We start from the raw sequence: 12402 nt of genomic DNA, 5'->3' as shown, positions 1-12402 counted from the left end.
TTTCTCCTTACCTCCAGCCTAAACCTCCCCTGGCACAGCTTGAGACTGTGTCCTCTTGTTCTGCTGCTGCTTGCCTGGGAGCAGAGCCCAAGCCCCCCCTGGCTCCAACCTCCCTTCAGGCAGTTGTAGAGAGCAATGAGGTCTGCCCTGAGCCTCCTCTTCTCCAGGCTGAACACCCCCAGCTCCCTCAGCCTCTCCTCACAGGGCTGTGCTCCAGACCCCTCCCCAGCCTCCTTGCCCTTCTCTGGACACATTCAAGTCTCTCAATGTCCTTCTTCAGCTGAGGAGCCCAGAACTGGACACAGCACTCCAGGGGTGCTGTAAGCAGTGCTGAGCACAGGGCAGGATGACTTCCCTGCCCCTGCTGGCCACACTCTTGCTGATGCAGGCCAGGATGCCCTTGGCCTTCTTGGCCACCTGGGCACACTGCTGGCTCCTGGTCAGCTGCTGTCACCCAGCACCCCCAGGTCCCTCTCTGTCTGGCTGCTCTCCACCCACTCCTTCATCTTCCTTCACTGCTGGCTTCCTCAAATTGACTCCATTTCTTTGTTGTGGCTAAGTACTAAGCTACTCTCTGCTCTTCTCTCTCTCTCTTTAACCTTGTACAGGGGAAGTGAAGGGAGCAGGGAGGGGGAAGCTGTTGGTACCTCCCTGGTTTTATCCTGAAGGGTTCCTGTGTGGTTTATAAATTGTAAATATATGTAAATATTGTCTATTTTGTACATATTCATTGCATTTCATGTTTCCAGATTGCAATTTTGCTTGTAAATAGAGCTTCATTTGCTCTCCAGCTGAGCTGGTCTGGCAATGTTCTGTTGGGGGGAATTTCAACCCATCACACCTGCCCTTGGGGAACCTGCTTTAGAAGGGGAGTTAGAACCATAGAATCATAGAACTGTCAGGGTTGGAAGGGACCTCAAGGCTCAGGCAGTCCCAACCCCCTGCCATGGGCAGGGACACCTCACACCACAGCAGGTTGCTCACAGCCACATCCAGCCTGGCTGCAAAACCCTCCAGGGATGAGGCTTCCACCACCTCCCTGGGCAACCTCTGCCAGTGTCTCACCACCTTCATGGGGAAAAACTTCTTCCTAACATCCAATCTTAATCTGCTCACTTCTAGTTTTGCTCCATCCCCCCCAGTCCTATCACTCCCTGACACCCTCAAAAGTCCCTCCCCAGCTTTCTTGGAGCCCCCTTCAGATCCTGGAAGGCCACAAGAAGGTCTCCTGGGAGCCTTCTCCTCTCCAGCCTGCACAACCCCAACTCTCTCAGGCTGTCTCCAGAGCAGAGCAGCTCCAGCCCTCTGCTCATCCTCATGGCCCTTCTCTGGACACCTTCCAGCACCTCCAGATCCTTCCTGGAACAGAGAACCTGATGCAGTACTCCAGGTGTGGTCTCACCAGAGCAGAGCAGAGGAGGAGAATCCCCTCCCTGGCCCTGCTGGCCACACTTCTCTGGCTGCAGTTGGGTTGCATTGGATGATCTTCAGCTGCCCCTTCCAATTCCCCACCCCCAACTCTGTGCCTCTGTCCTTGCTGGGAAGTCTTACAAGGGCTCAGCATGGACAAGCTTTCTCCTTTCACCACATTAACTTACTAAATGAAAACTAAATGAAAACTCCAACCTTGCCAGCTGTCCAGGCAGGCCCTTTCACCACCATCACATTTCAAATGCACAACAGAGAGCTTGAATTTCCCAAGCCAATCCAATGGAAAAAACAACCAGTGGCCACCAGCAGCAGCCTGATGAATTGTTGGATCTCCCTGTGTCAGACCTGACATTCAGGGTGCAGTGGGGTAAATATTTGCTGAGCAGATAAGCTCAGGCAGTGTTTAAGTTCCTGGCTGTTTGTAAATCAGCTTTGATACTCTCCTGTGACTTGGTCACCCCGAAACTAAACAAATCCTGGAAGGCAAATATTGAAAAAGAAAACCACAAATGACTGTTAAAAGGCAGCAAGAGCCAGCCAAGGAAAACAGCAGAGCTGGGGGAATCCACAGCCACTTGGCACAAGTTTCTCCTCAACAAAGGACAGAGAAGCTGCACTCAAGAGTGCAGAGACAGAAGAATAATGAAGAGGTGATTTGGTACAGTCAGCAGGGCTTCACCAAGGGCAAATCCTGCCTGGCAAACCTGGTGGCCTTCTATGAACAGGTGACAACATTAATAGATGAGGGGAGAGCAACTGATGGCATTGACCTGGCCCTGAGCAAAGCCTTCCACACTGTCCCACACCACAGCCTGGGCTCCAGGCTGGTGACACATGGGTTTGATGGGGGGACCACGAGATGGATACAGAACTGGCTTGATGGCTGCACCCAAAGAGTGGCTGTCAATGGTCCATGGCCCAGTGGAGGCCAGGGACAAGTGGAGTCCCTCAGGGCTCAGTGCTGGGACCAGGCTTGTTCAACATCTCTGTTGGGGCCATGGACACTGAGTGCAGCCTCAGCAGGTTTGCTGCTGGCACCAAGCTGTGAGGTGCAGCTGACAGCTGGAGGGAAGGGATCCATCCAGAGGGAACTGGACAGGCTGCAGAGCTGGGACCAAGCCAACCTCAGGAGGTTCAACAAGACCAAGGGCAAGGTCCTGCAGCTGGGGCAGGGCAATGCCAAGCACAAATGCAGGCTGGGCAGGGACTGGCTGGAGAGCAGCCCTGAGGAGAGGCACTTGGGGGTGCTGGGGGAGGAGAAGCTCAGCAGGAGCCAGCAGTGAGCACTTGCAGCCCAGAGAGCCAAGCAGAGCCTGGGCTGCAGCAGGAGAAGTGTGGCCAGCAGGGCCAGGGAGGGGATTCTGCCCCTCTGCTCCACTCTGCTGAGACCACACCTGGAGCTCTGTGTCTACTTCTGGAACTCCTATTACAAGAGGGATGTGGACATGCTGGAAGGTGTCCAGAGCAGGGCCAGGAGGATGAGCAGAGGGCTGGAGCTGCTCTGCTCTGGAGACAGCCTGAGAGAGTTGGGGTTGTGCAGTCTGGAGAGGAGAAGGCTCTGAGGAGACCTTCTTGTGGCCTTGCAGGATCTGAAGAGGGCTCCAAGAAAGCTGGGGAGGGACTTTTGAGGGTGTCAGGGAGTGACAGGACTGGGGGGGATGGAACAAAGCTGGAAGTGGGGAGATTGAGATTGGATGTTAGGAAGAAGTTCTTCCCCATGAGAGTGGTGAGAGCCTGGAATGGGTTGTCCAGGGAGGTGGTTGAGGCTCCATCCCTGGAGGTGTTTAAGGCCAGGCTGGATGAGGCTCTGGCCAGCCTGATCTGGTGTGAGGTGTCCCTGCCCATGGCAGGGGGGTTGGAACTGGCTGAGCCTTGTGGTCCCTTCCACCCCTGATTCTATGATTCTATGAACCTAAGAGCAAACAGAGCACCAGCACTCTTCAGGTTAGGGAACAAATCTTCATATTAATTTATTCTAAGAATCATTCAGAGGGAATTTCAGCTCTGTGAAAAGAAAGCAGAAGCCTTCTGAACTGCTGGGAAGAAAAGATTCCTTTATTTCTCTAGGAAGAGTGAAGATAAATGAAACACTTCTTTGTAAATCATTTCTTTTTTAAGCACAGTCAGCAGCTGACTGCTCACTGAAGCACCTCTCAGGATGACCAAGAGGCTTCACAAATGAGTTCTAAAGGGGAAAAAAAACCCAAACCACCAACCCCCTACATTTCTTTCCATCACAAAAATGAGCAGCAGCCTGCTAGCAGTTTCACACCATCAAACCATGAAGATCTGGGCTGCAAAACCACTGTGGTTGTGTCTCTGGCAGTTCAAGAAACCTCCATCTCCTCCTCTGTAGCCTTTTCTAAGAGGAGGCTGAAGGCTGCTAGAAATAAGAGTTCATTTTTCACATGTTAGAAGCCTTTTAGAACATCAGTGAGCCCTTCCCTTCAGCTCAACCTGTCACTTAGGACTTGAGTGTCACTCTCCAGCAGGAGACCACAGGGAATCCATCCCCCTTTAGAAACATCAGGAGCTACACCACCTAACCCCCACTGATCCATCAACCTTCACAGCCACTTTGGAGCACTAACATTTGGTAGTTCATTAGGGACTGGTCCAGATGCAGTGCTGGACCAAATTTTATTCACAGATGGATAGAATGGGTGGGGTTGGAAGGGACCTTACAGAGCTCAAAAGCTCTTGGGGAGCTTCAGGGATGCTTGTTCTCCCTTTTTGAGCCTGTGCAATCTTAGGGCTGGAGTGAGCAGGTCATAGAATGGGTTGGGTTGGAAGGGACCTCAAAGCTCATCCAGTCCCAACCCCCTGCCATGGGCAGGGACACCTCCCACCAGCACAGCTTGCTCAGGTCTCATCCAGCCTGGCCTTGAACACCTCCAGGGAGGAGACATCCACAGCCTCCCTGGGCAACCTGTGCCAGTCTCTCCCCACCCTTACTCTAAACAATTTCTTCCTCATCTCCAGTCTCAATCTCCTCTCTTCCATCTTAAATCCATTCCCCTCATGCTGTCACAACCAGTCCTTGCCAAAAGTCCCTCCTCAGCTTTCATGTAGCCTCCTTCAGGTACTGAGAACAGAGCAAAGCATTGAAGGATGTGAAGGCAGTCAGCAGAAATGTTATGAAATGGCTGCTGAAGGAGGGATGTAAAATAAACAATTTCTTCCTCATCTCCACTCTCAGTCTCCCCTCTCCCAGCTCAAAGCCATTGTTCCTCATCCTGGCACTCCCAGCCCTTGTCCAAAGTCTCTCCCCAACTCTCCTGGAGCCCCTTCAGGTCCTGGAAGGCTGCTCTGAGGTCTCTCTGGAGCCTTCTCTTCTCCAGGCTGAACAGCCCCAACTCTCTCAGCCTGTCCCCACAGGTTCTTCACCCCTCTGATCATCCTCACAGCCTCCTCTGGACCTGCTCCAGCAGTTCTGTGTCCTTTTTGCGTTGGGGACACCAGACCTGGATGCAGGTGGGGTCTGACAAGCTGGAAAAGATCTCTAATCTCACAGAGTCTAACTCCCAACCCAACACCACCATGGCCCCCAAACCTGTCAATTTTAAATGCAGGAAACAGAATGATACAATTCTTCTGGCTGGCAAAGACCTCTAAGCTCACTGACTCCAACCAGCAACCCAACCCCACCATGGCCACTAAACCATGTCCCAAAGTGCCATGGACCACAGGTTTCTTGCACACCTCCAGGCATGGTGACTCCACCACCTCCCTGTAAAACCCATTGTGACTTCCTTTAATCCCAAGGGATCTACCCCCTCTTGCCTTAGCACACCAAGAACCACCTGCAGCCATTCTTAGCAAGGGTGGCTTTAAGAGGTAAATAATAAATAGAGAGAGCTGCAGCCTCCCCTGGCCACATCAATAATGCAGAGGCCTTAGTGCACAGCAAAATGCTAACAGATTGCATCACCCAGGCTGAGAGGCAGGAAAGTGATCAGATTTGAGCAGTTTGTTTGCAGGCTTGTTTGCAGGCTTCAGCACTGATGAAGTTCTATCACCCTTTAAAGGCTGGACTCAGAGAGTTGGGGTGGTGCAGGCTGGAGAGGAGAAGGCTCACAGGTGACCTTCTGGTGGCCTTCCAGGATCTGAAGGGGGCTCCAAGAAAGCTGGGGAGGGACTTTTGAGGGTGTCAGGGAGTGATAGGACTGGGGGGGATGGAACAAAGCTGGAAGTGGGGAGATTGAGACTGGACATAAGGAGGAAGTTCTTTAATATGAGAGTGCTAAGAGCCTGGAATGGGTTGTCCAGGGAGGTGGTTGAGGTCCCATCCCTGGAGGTGTTTAAGGCCAGGCTGGATGTGGCTCTGAGCAACCTGATCTGGTGTGAGGTGTCCCTGCCCATGGCAGGGGGGTTGGGACTGGCTGAGCTTTGTGGTCCCTTCCAACCCTGACTGATTCTATGACCAGCTGCTCCTTGGGGTCCCTTCCAGCCTGGCATTCTCTGGTTCTGAGCTGCAAAGGATGGATTACAGGTAAGAAGCTGTCTGCATGCCCTGCAGCAATCACAGAATGCACTGGGTGGGAAGGGACTCTCCAAGGTCATCCTGTCCAACCCCCCTGCAGGCAGCAGGGACATCTCCAAGTAGAGCAGGCTGCTCAGCAAGCTTCACCTTGAATGTCTCCAGGGATGGAGCCTCCACCACCTCCCTGGGCAACCTGTTCCAGGATTTCACCACTCTCATATTAAAGAACTTCCTCCTAATGTTCAAACCACCTACTCTGCTCTAGATTAAAATCCTTCTATTTATAACATCTCTAGCTCCCCAGAGCACCACACTTGGAGTTTGGATCACCAAGCTCTTGTGCAAAGGACAGTCACAGGGAAACTAGAGCAGGGTAAGGTTTAGATTGGACATTAGGAAGAAGCTCTTTACTATGAGGGTGGTGAGGAACTGGCACAGGTTGCCCAGGGCTGGAGATGCCTCCTCCCTGGAGGTGTTCAAGGCCAGACTGCATGAAGCCTTGAGCAAGCTGTGCTGGTGGGAGATGTCCCTGCCCATGGCAGAGGGTTGGAACTGGATGAGCTTTGAGGTCCTTTTCAACACAAACCACTCAGTGATTCTGTGATACAGGTGGGAAAAGATCTTTAAGAACCTGTGCTGGTGGGAGGTGTCCCTGCCCATGGCAGAGGGTTGGAACTGGATGAGCTTCGAGGTCCCTTCCAACTCAAGCTCTTCTGTGATGCTATGAAACTCCCACCCCCAGGAATGTCTTCCTCCTGCTTTCCCCTTGACCACAGCAGTGTGACAGGCAAGCAAGGCTCCCAGTGCCATCTCTGCTGTTCAGAAGAAACCAGCAGCCTGGCTTCTGCTCTTCAGCTGCCCACCAGCTCCTAGAGAACCACAGGGAAACAAACCTGACACTGAGCCAAGGCTGTTCCAAACCACCCAGTGCCACAGAGCAGGGACAGGGCAAGGCAGGGAGCATCCTGATGACAAACAGCAGCCAGCAACCTGGAGCACTACAGGCAGCATTTCAAGAGCTCAAAGCATTTGTTTTACTCACTTGGATGCTTGCTCATGGTCAGAGAGCTGCTGCTCAGGGCCATGTGAGCCACACATGCACCGCTGGCAGGTGGCAGCTCCTGCAGCTGGCTCCCAGCTACCTGGGAAAGCTTTGCCATGCAGACAGGCAGGTGTCTGGCCCCACCATGGGTGGGAAGGATACTGGGCTAAATGAAACAAACAAATGGTTTCAAATGGCTTCCTGACTGCTTAACTACCACAAAGAGTCACAGACTGCATCAGGTTGGGAGAGACCCTCAAAGGTCATCTTGCCCAACCCCCTCTGCAGGCAGCAGGGACATCTCCAGCTAGAGCAGGCTGCCCAAGGGACACAGCAAGTCTGATCTTGAATGTCCTCAGGGATGGGACCTCTACTACAAAGCTGGGGAGGGACTTCTGAGGGTGTCAGAGAGTGGTAGGACTTGGAGGGATGAAGCAAAACTAGAAGTGGGGAGATTCAGATTGAATGTTAAGAGGAAGTTGCTCCCCATGAGGGTGGTGAGAGACTGGCACAGGTTGCCCAGGGAGGTGGTGGAAGCCTCATCCCTGGAGGGTTTTGCAGCCAGGCTGGATGTGGCTGTGAGCAACCTGCTGTGGTGTGAGGTGTCCCTGCCCATGGCAGGGGGGTTGGGACTGGCTGAGCCTTGAGGTCCCTTCCAACCTTGACAATTCTGTGATTCCTGGGCAACCTGTGCCAGTCTCTCCCCACCCTCACTCTAAACAATCTCTTCCTCTTCTCCAGTCTCAATCTCCCCTCTCCCAGCTCAAAGCCACTGTCTTTCATCCTGGCACTCCCAGCCCTTGTCCAAAGTCCCTCCCCAGCTCTCCTGGAGCCCCTTCAGGCACTGGAAGGCTGCTCTGAGGTCTCCCTGGAGCCTTCTCTTCTCCAGTCTGAAGAGCCCCAACTCTCTCAGCCTGTCCTAATAACAGAGGTGCTCCAGCCCTGTAGCTCCATCTCAAGACAGGGCTTGGTGGAAAAAAACCCTGTACAGAATGTTTCAGCCTTTGCTCCAGCACAGCTGACCCTGCTGTCCTTGCATGAGGAAATGACATTACCAGCATGTCACAAACAGCAACATCATCATTGTAAAAATAAAGAGCAATCCCAAGCACAAACCCAGGCAGGGCAAGGAGTGGCTCAAGAGCAGCCTGCTGGAGAAGGCCTTGGGGGTGTCAGGTGGTGAAAAACTCCCCAGGAGCCAGCAGTGGTCCCTGGCAGCCCAGCAGGCAGCTGTGTGCTGAGCTGCATCCAGAGCAGGGAGAGCAGCAGCACAGGGAGGGGATTCTGCCCCTCTGCTCTGCTCTGCTCAGACCCCACCTGCAGCACTGCCTCCAGCTCTGGGGCCCCCAGCACAAGAAGGACCTGGAGCTGCTGGAGAGGCTCCAGAGGAGGCCACCAAGATGATCAGAGGGCTGAGAACCTCCCCTGTGAGGACAGGCTGAGAGAGTTGGGGCTGTTCAGCCTGGAGAAGAGAAGGCTCCAGGGAGACTTTAGAGCAACTTTCCAGTGCCTGAAAGGGGCTCCAGGAGAGCTCTCGCCCAAGGGCTGGGAGTGCCAGGACAAGGGGTGATGGAATGAAGCTGGAAGAGGGGAGACTGAGACTGGAGATAAGGAAGAAATTCTTTAGGGTGTGGGTGGTGTCCCCCCGGACTCTGCTCTCTCTCTGTGTTGTTTCCATGCACACCCTGACCACTTTCTCAGCAGCTTGCTGTTTCTAGGAAAGAAGTCTCACTTCTTCCCCTCTGACCTAAAGTGAAAGATGGAAGCTCATGAATGGCAGAGAAAATGAGAACTACAAAATAGAGACCTTTTCCTCTCATCTTTGCATTCTGCAAGCCCAGAGGCTCAGCAAAAAGTGACTGGAAAACTTTTTTTTTTTTTTCTCCCCTCCTTACGGACTAGAAAGTCACAAATTCCCTTTGAAAACATCCTGCATGTACAAAAGGGATGGATTTGGAGCCTGCTGCCTGGGAGGAAAGGAGGTTCCATGCTGGCTTTGGTATGCTAATGCCACCTAATCCATCCAGCACTTCAGCTTTTTTTTTTTCCTAGCCACTGCTCCCACAAGGGAAGCAGCAGGGTTAAGGCAGACAGTGATGAAGAAGCAGAAAGCTGTCAGCATGGCCATGGTGATGAGGTGTGCAAGAGCAAACTGAGTCTTCTTCTGCACTCAACCCAAGAGAAATGGCTCTTGGCCTGTCTGAAGCACATTTACCATCACAGAGGAATATTGCATCCAGCTCTGGGCTCCCCAGGTCAGCAGGGACAGGGATTTGCTGGAGAGAGGCCAAGGGAGGGCTCCAAGGATACTGAAGGGACTGCAGCACTGCCTGGGGAGGAGAGGCTGAGAGCCCTGGGGGTGTTCAGTGTGGAGAGGAGAAGGCTGAGAGGGATCTGATCAATGTCTATCAAGAGCTGAGGGCTGGGGGTCAGGAGGGAGGGGACAGGGACAGGCTCTGCTCACTTGCACCCTGGGATAGGCCAAGGGGCAATGGATGGAAACTGCAGCCCAGGAGGTTCCACCTCAACAGGAGGAGGAACTTCTGCACTGGGAGGGTGCCAGAGCCCTGGAGCAGGCTGCCCAGAGAGGTTGTGGAGTCTCCTGCTCTGGAGCCTTTCCAGCCCCCTCTGGATGTGTTCCTGTGTGACCTGTGCTGGATTCTATGGTCCTGCTCTGGCAGGGGATTGGACTGGAAGATCTCCAGAGATCCTTTCCTAACATCCTCTGATCCTGTGATTCAGATGCTGAACTTGAGAGCTGAAGTCTTCTTTTGACACTTGTGCATTATCCTGCCTGCCATGCTGGGACTGGATCACTGCTTGTACCACTACAGTTGAGTGAAAAATCACCAAACAGCTCCACCAAGAGATGGTTTCCAATGTCAGCCCACAGAGAAGGATTATCACATCCTGGATGAGCAGCATTTATTGATGGGACCTCCCCAAAACTTCATAAAATGACCATCACAGAATTGTGTTGGTTGGAAGAGACTTTTCAGATCATCCAATCCAACCATCAACCCAGCACTGCCAGGTCACCACCAAACCAGGTCCCTCAGCACCACATCTCAATGGCTTTGAAAACACTCCAGGGATGGGGACTCCACCACCCCCTGGGCAGCCTGGCACAGGCTTTGGCAATGCTTTTGGGGAAGAAATTGTTCCTCATCTCCAACCTAACTTCCCCTGGCACAATTTCAGGCCATTTCCTCTCCTTCTGTGACCTGAGGACAGGGAGCAGAGCCCAACCCCCACCTGGCTCCAGCCTCCTTGCAGGGAGCTGCAGAGAGCAATGAGGTCTCCCTCAGCCTCCTCTTCTCCAGGCTGAACACCCCCAGCTCCCTCAGCTGCACCTCCCCAGCTCTGTTCTCCAGACCATTCCCCAGCTTTGTTGCCCTTCTCTGGACCTGCTCCAGCCTCTCAATGTCCTTCTTGGAGTGAAGGCCCCAAAACTGAAGCCAGGATTCAAGGTGCAGCCTCATTAGTGCCCTGCACAGGGGGACAATCCCTGCCCTGCTCGTACTGGCCGCACCATTGCTGATCCAGGCCAGGATGCTGGTGGCCTTCTTGGCCACCTGAGCACACTGCTGGCTCATCTTCAGCCAATGTTGCCCCCCCCCCAACACCCCCAGGTCCTTTTCCACTCTTTCCATCCACTCTTCCCCAAGCCCACCCTGGGCTGGGGCAGGGCAGCAGCAGAACTCTCCAAAATGTTCTTGTTAAAGAGCCCTCATGTGAGGAGAGCTACCACCCAGAGTGGGCATGAGAAGAAAAACTCTGTCCTAGGAACCCACAAACAACAGAGCAGACAGCAAAAGGAGCCAGGATGCTGGGTGCAGAACCAGTAAGAGATCAGTTTCTCATTGCATGGAAGTGCAGCAGCCACTCATCAGCTGCATAAGAGCTGCAAAGCAGCAAAAGAAAGAAGTGTCCCCCACTAAGCTAGGATGAGGATTTCAAATGCAAAGGACCTCAAAGCCTTTCAAGTCTCTTGTCTACCTTGGGCCTTCAGCTTGTTCCACTCTCCCATGAGAGGTAAACCACTTGGCATGGTGTGGGCTCTGCACCTGCAGGGGGTTACATAAGGTATGGCTTTTTTCCCTTGTTTGGCCACACAATAACTCTCTGGGCATTAATTCTCTGGTGTTGACAAGCTCTTGGAGGTCTTTATGAGTTATTTATCCCCTTTTGAGCCAAAGGGCTGAGTGACTTTCAAGTCTGGAAGGAGGCCAAGAGCTGAACCCAGGCATCTTGATCTGCAGACCCTCCTACCAGCCACAAGACTACTCTGTGCCTCTCTTGTCCTCACCTTCCCTCAGTGTCAGCTGCTGGACAAAGGATTTCTGAGAAGGTCTCAGAGGCAGGAATGAACATCACCAAAACAGATTCTGTGGTCCTGCTCTGGCAGGGGGGTTGGACATGATGATCTTCAGAGGTCCCTTCCTACCCCTAACATCCTGTGAGCCTGTGCAAAGTGTTTGGCATCATCACTCCCTGCCCTGGCAATGCCAGCAGAGAGGCCATCCCAGCAGAGAGGCCATCCCAGCAGAGAGGATACCTGCTCTCTCTCAAGGGTCTCTTCAGAAAATACTAATGAAGCTAAGTCCTCTCACCCCTTCTTTCAGGGCAGTCTCCCTCACTCAGCAGCAAATTCTTTTCACTGGCTCTGTGTTACCTGTAGAAGGTATGCAGAGGACCAGGAGCAAGGACAGACCCCAGCACTGCTGCTTCTAACCCTCCTGCCCTTTGCACACAAGGCTCAGGCCACTTGGACTGGCACCAACAAAGCCCAATCCACCACATCACCAATTCCAGCCAAGAGGCACGGCCAGAGTCACAGAATCCCAGAATCAACCAGGTTGGAAAAGACCTCAGAGATTATCAAATCCAACCTATTCCCTAGTCCCTAACACCTCCTGACAACTAAACCCTGGCTCCAAGTGCCACAGCCAAGCTGGTTTGGAACACCTCCAGGGATGGGGACTCCACCACCTCCCTGGGCAGCACATCCCAATGGCCAATTCCTCTTTCTGGGAAGAACTTTCTCTTCACCTCCAGCCTAAACCTCCCCTGGCACAGCTTGAGACTGTGTCCTCTTGTTCTGCTGCTGCTTGCCTGGGAGCAGAGCCCAAGCCCCCCCCTGGCTCCAACCTCCCTTCAGGCAGTTGTAGAGAGCAATGAGGTCTGCCCTGAGCCTCCTCTTCTCCAGGCTGAACACCCCCAGCTCCCTCAGCCTCTCCTCACAGGGCTGTGCTCCAGACCCCTCCCCAGCCTCCTTGCCCTTCTCTGGACACATTCAAGTCTCTCAATGTCCTTCTTCAGCTGAGGAGCCCAGAACTGGACACAGCACTCAAGTTGGGGAGTGCTCATCCCTGGGAGAAGCACTCCAAGGTCCTTAGGGGAGCAACAGGTGCTCCCTCCCTATCGTGGACAGGCTGTTCTCGGA

At 53.3% G+C, this 12402-nt stretch overlaps 1 protein-coding gene across 4 annotated transcripts in view; it reads right to left on the bottom strand.

Moving 5' to 3' along the window:
- Positions 1 to 12402, bottom strand: part of GRAMD1B (GRAM domain containing 1B) — a 162583-nt gene that overhangs the window by 149788 nt on the left and 393 nt on the right. The gene's annotated exons all lie outside the window — the stretch shown is intronic.

The sequence above is a fragment of the Indicator indicator genome, chromosome 34 (assembly GCF_027791375.1).
Source record: "Indicator indicator isolate 239-I01 chromosome 34, UM_Iind_1.1, whole genome shotgun sequence".
Taxonomy (NCBI): Eukaryota; Metazoa; Chordata; class Aves; order Piciformes; family Indicatoridae; genus Indicator; species Indicator indicator.
This window is presented reverse-complemented; position numbering and strand designations above follow the sequence as displayed.